The following is a 7,438-nucleotide window of genomic DNA, read 5'->3' as shown; positions in this document are numbered from 1 at the left end:
AGAATCACATCAGGTGTTTTGTTTAGGATTTTTTCCTACTCCAGGCTTAACAGAAGAGGATGAAGTGCTTGTCCTGCAGGGAACCAACACTTTCTCAAAGAGGCTAAGTAAATTCCTGATCTCTTTCAGAGGCATTAGAGAAATCCTGGTACTTCAGAACAGAATCTTGGCATTTCTTGGGGTCTTTACACCGTATGAGTAGAATGTTTGCAGTTATAAGAAGTTTACTTGTTTTAATTTTTTTTTTTAATTTGTGAGATGAGTTAAAGGTTAAGCATCTATGGTAGATTTTCACTATGAAAAAGTAGTAATGCTGTTCTGTAAGAATTTCAGAGATCTAGGAAGGATATTTCTGTACTGTTATAGTACTGCCTTCACAGTAGACCCTACTTCATTTTGGTCTTTTGCCTGTATACTTGAAGGCACTGATTTATGTGATGTTAAAACTGGTTCTCACAATCATGCTTTGCACATTAATACAGAATCTGGAAGAAGCACCAGGAGATGAGAATGATCGTTGGCTATGAATTCAATAGACCTGATGTCCATGAGCATCCTCAGTTGGCTCCTTGTAGAGGAAATCATCCATTAGCATACTGACTGAATTATTTGCCTTACTCAGTGCCTAGCAAATGGCAGTCATGGGCCAAAGCCCTCTGTGCTATCTGTTCTGTTAAAAAAAAAAAAAAAAAAGAAAATATTTCAGTTGCCACCACTACCAGAACTTACATCCAAAGTATAAGACAGGAGACAACAAATGGAGATGGACAGATGGTGAAGGGCAAAGTATCTACCAAACAATTGATGATCATGAAGGCAAATGGTATCAGCGTACCAGCTGCCTAACATTTGTCCTTCATAGGTGTTGAGCCAAGGAATGGTGTAAGGAATGATTTTGAAGGATGATGGGATAGTTCTGTGGAGGCTTTAGGAAAAGCCATTCTAAGTGAGTATGTCAGCAGGGAAGACTTTATCATGAAACCCTCCAGAAAGGCAGGAGTTGACATCTGCAGTGAAAGAAAGGCTATGAAGGGTATGGAGATGGGGAAATGTTAATTATAAGCGTACATGTAATGTAATGTTACATGCAATGTAAATTATATTTAAGTGAACCTGTGAAAGGGTGCAGAAGTGAGCGACAGCACAAGAAACTTGACTTAAGGTGTAGATATAAATGAGGCTAGACTTACACTTACAAAACAAAGATTGTAATAAATTGCTAAAAGCCTGAATGTTTTTAGATTGTTATTAGAAATAGTTTCACAGCTTTTGTACAGAAAGAATCAGTAAGGCTTTAACAAATCTTAGGATCCCCTTCCCTGCACTCAAACCCAAAACATCAATAAGAGTCAAAAAAAAAAAAAAAAAAGGAGTACCAGGGTTACATCTAATGGAGGAAGGAGGCTAACATCAGGCTTTCAGTCATGTTTTGTGAAACATAACGACTAAACATTTGTGAAGAGATGTCAGAGAGAAAAGTCAATGTTTTGTCATCGTGTGGTGATTTCCGTGCTACCTGGATTGGAGTCTATATAAAGACATCTATTGAGTTTTCCTCACAGATGCAATTACCGTCTAGAAAAGGCAAAAGTGACAAAGGTCAGTTGTTAGGGAAACCCCTGGAAGCTGGAGACCTGAGTAGATGAACCCTTGAATAGACACCGAGTGACCAGAAAACAGCAATGGCTGTCGATGGAGTTAGGACTTCACAGAATGAAGTAACTTACACTGCAGTTGGCTAAGTCAGGAAACTCCCTTGACAATCAAATGACTCCACTGGGAGAACTTGGCCTTGCACAGATGATGTGGTTTTTTTTTTTTTTTGTAGTAATCTTTACTCTCCATCACTTTTTTTTTTTTAATGAGACCACATATCAGCTTTAACTGCAGCTGCTCACCCTTCTCAGAGGTGTTTTGGGAGTGGAATAGATTAAGGATTTAAACACAGGTGATAGCAGCATTGCTTGGAATAAGCAGAAATGTAATATTTATAACAAGCATATCAGCCTTTGGGTGGATAAGTGCTTCATAAAATTCAGTGCAGCATAATGTGAAGTAATGTAACCAACTCCTAAAAGAATAAGCATAAAAGTTGCAGTCTAAGTAGGAACACAACATATGAATTCATACTAAGAAGAGAACCTAGAAGGGACTGTGGATAGTGGAGTAAACCATTAGCACCCTTTCCTGCTAACAATAACAGAGATGAAAAAGAGCAAACAGCTCTGGCAGCAGGGCACAAAGCTGCAGAAATTAATCAGGCACACTACCAATCTCATTAGAAAACAGTGCTCAATTTCAGCCACTTCATTACAGGAAGACACTCAAAACCTACAGCAGGGGACTGCCCAAGGTGTGTTAGTAACCAAGACGTGATTCATGAAGAAATGTTGGACATATTTGTCTCCTGTGTCTAAGAAAAGAGATAAACAGAGGATTCTTGCAGAAGTATGCAAGATCCTGAACAAACAGGAACAGATCAAAACTAAAATAGTTATGTCACATGAAAACTTAAAATGAAAGCTCCGGGATTAATGTTAAGGAAGACTATTCACACAGCTTTTCTAGAAGGAAAACACAGTTCTTCACAAACAGTGAAAAAGGAAAGAACAGTTTTATGAGCTCACTTGAAAACTAAAAATAGTTGAAGTGATTATAGATGTGTAGAAGAGGTTAAGATTCTTCATCTTTGTTTTTAAAAAGAATCATGAACCAAGTTTCAGTTCTTAAATTGACTACATATTAATAAAGAAACCTCATGCAATAGATAGATATGAACAAATCTCCATCAAGTAGGCACTTAATTGTCTGAAGACAAAGTTTTAATGTCAGCTACAAGAGAAAATTTGATCCGTCTTTCCAAAGAGAGAAAAGTATAAAGAAAAAAATATATAACAAGATATCAGGTTCTAAATACCTTAGAACTACGAGGGTTCACAGCATAAGCAGCTGAGCTTCCTTATGTGGACTAGTCTTTTAAAAATAAATCAGACTGGAGCTTTTCTTCTGAGATGTAATAGGAAAAATAGCCTACATACTGAACCTGAAGACAAAATTAATTTAAGTATGATATGACCGCCTAGATGTCATTTCTTCAGCTTAGTTCCTCACTTGCAGGCTTGTACAAATGCCTCCAGCTGGCTAGAGGTATTAGGTTTTATTTGATTTCAGACCTGCACTTTGCTCAGCTTACCTTCTCTATTGATTTATAGTGACGTTGAGCATCCTCCCAGAACAATGAAGGGAGGGAATCCTTATACATGGGCACCTCTTCCACAGAGAACGATGTGGCTACATCAATATTGCTGCTCTACCTCTTATCCTTAGCCAATGAGCTTTTTTTTTCCCCCCCTTAAGCGAGGTATAACAAAAAGGTATAGAAGAATGACAGAGGTAGTGAGATGCATTACCTCAGAGTTTCAGATGGAAAATTTAGAGCAACTGTGCAAAATAAAAAAAAAAAGGAATTATACTGTGGTGCACTCATGTGAGAGGCGCCCACACTGATTCTGTTAACTCTTACTGAGATGATATATCCTCTTCACATCAATGGGACAGATAAGAACACTTCTTTGTACTCTATCCCATAAGATTTCCTTAAGTGCTTTCAAACCTTTTCTTCGCAGGCTGGTGTAAGTTTTTTTTTTTTTAATTACTGATGACATTATTTAACCTTTTAGTTTTGATGCAGCCAAACAGTCTTTATCACCTGTACCAGAATCACGGTGAAATATGCTGTTATTATTCAGATCCTGGTTATCAAAACATTGGACTGTACCACATGCAGTATTTTTGCAGATATCCACGGTGACAATGAACTTACATGGGGAATGTCTTCAGTGTAGTCTTAAATGGCAGCAAGTACCAGGTTTTTATTAATTTTGTTAGTCACTTGTTGACCATTAGTTCTGAAAAACAAGAGTGTCGTTAAAGTTTAAAAGTGATACGAAGATGACTTGCTAAGAAACAAACAGACAAAAGGCAAAAAAACCCACCCTTGTTCTTGGAAGAAAAATATTTGAATCGTTATTTTTTCTGGTAGTCTCAATTTGTATAGTAATGTCTGCAGAAGAACCGATGCACCACGAGGGAATCCTCTAATCACATGTGCAAATGTGCAGATTTAACTGAAAACACAAACATCTAAATATTTTTGTAGCATATTTTGTGCATAAAAACATCGCCACAATTTATTTATTTTTTTCTTTAAAGTTTTAAACCGCTATGTCATTGCTTACTTGCAGGTGAAATACGAAATTCCAGCATTTGGCTTCTGCTCAGCCCCTCAGCCCTGAACGGCTGCCTCCCTATCTTCTCTTCTTTGTTGACACTGCCAAGAATTGGACCATTTACACTGATGCTTTTGTTTACGTGAAGTGGTTGTATTCCTAGCCAAGTGCTATCAACAAGCCGATGAGTTTGACTCCCGCTATTTAGTCAAGCATCCTTACCTCCTTGGCACGCATTTGTCTGGAGCTATCTCCAAAAGTCACACATCCTTTGTGTTCCCAAAGATCCACCAATCAGTCAGGCATTAACCACTGTGCCTGAGGCTCCCACAGACCAGATCACTGCTCTTTCCTTTCTCCTGGGAGATCTAGACACAGAACTTCAGTTCTCAGCTCTATCACGGTTTTGTGACACTGGGCAATTCAAGGAACTTCTCAGTGTTACCATCTATCAAATACATATAATGCATTCTTAACGTTCCAAGATTTTTATATTTGCAATATCCTCTAACATCTTTACGCAGGATAGGGGCTATACAATGAAATATGCTCTAAAACTATTTTTTTTTTTCTTATACAGAAAAGTAGTAAGATGCTACATTACTCACAGGTCCAATTTTAAATTTAAATATAACATCATTTGATTTTACTTCACAATCAGGTAAATTAATGAGAGAGAACCAAACAATATGGTATAATTACATCTGGAAATTATTCCTTCTGTCCTTCAAGTGTTCTTTTTGTTTAAGATACTGAAATTTGGTTTCTAAACATAAAACACAGTAACATCTGGTACTAATTGCTGGTTTAAATAAGATAGACAGATCTTCAAGTACTTCATGCTTTTGAAAGGAAACTTTTAGTAGGATATTCTGAGTCAAAGGTTACAAAAAAAAAAAAATGATGCCATTAAAAATAGCTACTACATCTAAATGATATTTCATGTTAAAAATTCCGCAAAGTATAGTTGCATTAACTTAGTTCATTTGCAAAGAAGAACCAGTTTGTATGCCTTTTAGATTTTCCATTTGCATGACAAAAGAATGCAATAACAGTGCCTTCCAACGGGATAAAAGCACTACAGAGCAATAGCAAGAAATAAAAAAGTAAAATAGCTTACCTCTTCCAACAACTCATGGCTCAAGAGAAGTGCCATCTGTTTGGAGAGAAGTTACTACCTCGGTTGCTAACTCTTAAATGAGGGTGAGGAGGGGTGGATCCAGGCTCCACCCCTTCTGGTCATTCAGCTGCATTGCTTGCACTTGAGCTTCTGGGAGCTTCTTACCTGGTGTTCAACCATTGGTTCAGGCTGTGACCTGGCAGTTCCACTGCACCGTTGTTTATGACTGCATATGAACTTAGTGTAAGTGAAGGTTAGAACAGTTTAAACCAGGACTCACTTTTACATATTCTCTTACACAAATTTCTTCATATGCTTTGAAATAAACTGTAGGAAAAAAAAAAATAAATGAGTAAGGGTGCTCCACCCCTTCACCTGTTCTGTGTTCTATGAGAAAAGTAGATGTGAAGTGTTACTGTCTGGCATTAAAGGCATGTGACTAGTGCAGTGACTTGTGAAAACTTGTCCTTACCAGTGGGCCAGGACTCCTCAAAAACCACGGACAAGCTGAAAGTAAACTTTTACTGACATCCTTTTCGTGTCGATAGTTGTCAGGCCTTGAGGGCACCCAAAGGCTATACCCTCCCACTTCACCTGGGGTCTCACCCACACCCCTGCCCCTGAATGAAGGGACTCCTTTTCAGGTCTTTCCTGAGCTGTGTTCAGCTATCCTGTCCTACCTCCAAGATGGGCCTTGTGTCCTGCTGCACTGCATCCTGGTGTGCTGGATAGATGCTATGGAAGTATTTTACTGCTTGTCTACAGCTTGTGTCTTTGGGCCTGTCTCCTGGATGGACTTGGTGCTTGTGTAGTGACCTTGTCTCCTGAACCACTTATGACTGTGAAAACAGCAATCTTCAACAGCAGGGAAGGCTCTACAAGCTCTGCATCTAAGGAAAAAATATAGCAATTGAACATCACTAAGGTAATCAGTGATAACTTTGTCTGTCAACAGACGCTAATTTTGTCCATCTCTCTTCTCCCACTCCAGGAATTTATCAAACTTGCAGCTTAATTTGGTTATGGGACGTAGCGTCTTTAGTTGTCTTAGTCTGACACCTGCTGCTTTCTTGTTCCCTAGATCTTACACTGGAGAATACATATAAAAGCTTTTCCCTTCTCTGCTCTGTTTTTCTCTCCTCTCTCTTCTGGAGCAGAACTTTGGGTCTGACTCTTCCCTTTTACGCTGGATTATTATAATTATGCTACCTAATTCCACTGACTGTGAAGATGCCTCGTTCCTGGGTTTTAACTCAGAAAAGAGTTTAAGCATATGCCAAGCTCTGAGCATGCAAGGAAATCCCACACATTTGAGTATTCTTGAAAAATAATTAATTGTATGTAAATAATTGTTTGCCCTCCTTTTAGTATGAGAAGGCTTGGTTGAAAAAAATGGGCTTATGTTTTGCTGTATAGGGATTAAGTTTTGTGATTATACTGACCTTTCCAAAAAATGAGTTATCTTGCTTTTAATCTGTTCAGCCACCTGTATAAAAGAGCTATGAATTCAACCTCTTAGAATCTGCATAACCTACAAATGATTCATTGTCCCAGTCAGCAACATTTATTAGTATTCCTGAAAGAATCTCCTCCTTCCCCATCCCACTGACCCCAGGCCACCTTCATGCAAGCCTGCACTTCATTTATTGTCAGAAACTCTGAGAAACAAATGTAAGCAAAACAAGTTATGACCTGAGCTTTCTCTGGTCTGTTCAGTGCTTTTTACATTTAGGCACAAAACTAGATTTGAAAACTACAAGGAGTTATGAAATACATCAGTAGCGCCTCACGCACCAAAGAGTCATAAGCTGATCACAAACAGAACATACTTCAGGTCTGGTTAGAAAAAATACACACTGATCCAGATTCTGTATGCATTTGTCACAGTGGCCCTATACACTGTGAGATTTTCCATCTTCTTTTATGGAAAACCACTCCAAGCATGTCTGGCAGTAGCTCAGGTCAAGTGTAATTTTTTCCTTTCATAGCCAAAGTATACCATCTGACATCTACACATTGGACATTCAAGAGAGAAGCTTGTACCATCCAGCATGAAAATTTTGACATGAGGTATCAGTTGTGACAAAAC

This window comes from Meleagris gallopavo, chromosome 7 (assembly GCF_905368555.1).
Source record: "Meleagris gallopavo chromosome 7, MGAL_WU_HG_1.1, whole genome shotgun sequence".
Classification (NCBI taxonomy): Eukaryota; Metazoa; Chordata; class Aves; order Galliformes; family Phasianidae; genus Meleagris; species Meleagris gallopavo.
Note: the sequence above shows the minus strand (reverse complement) of the source record.